This window comes from Protopterus annectens, chromosome 13.part0 (genome assembly GCF_019279795.1).
Source record: "Protopterus annectens isolate FY-2018-M chromosome 13.part0, PAN1.0, whole genome shotgun sequence".
Classification (NCBI taxonomy): Eukaryota; Metazoa; Chordata; order Ceratodontiformes; family Protopteridae; genus Protopterus; species Protopterus annectens.
Genome location: NC_056747.1, coordinates 194,618,119 through 194,618,323, shown reverse-complemented (window position 1 = coordinate 194,618,323; position 205 = coordinate 194,618,119).

Here is a 205-nt window from a genome sequence, read left to right as displayed (position 1 = left end):
AAGGCAGAGGGGGAAAGGTGTAGACTTTTAGGTTTTTCCAGCTGAATGACAGAGCATCCACTTTCCAGGCTTTTTTGTGAGGAGTCCTTGGGCAAAGTTTGTCCAATTGGTAGTTGTGGGGGGAGGCAAATAGATCTATGTCTGGGCTCCCCCATTTGCTTGTCAACATGTTGAAAATCCATGGTTCCAGTTTCATTATTGGGAG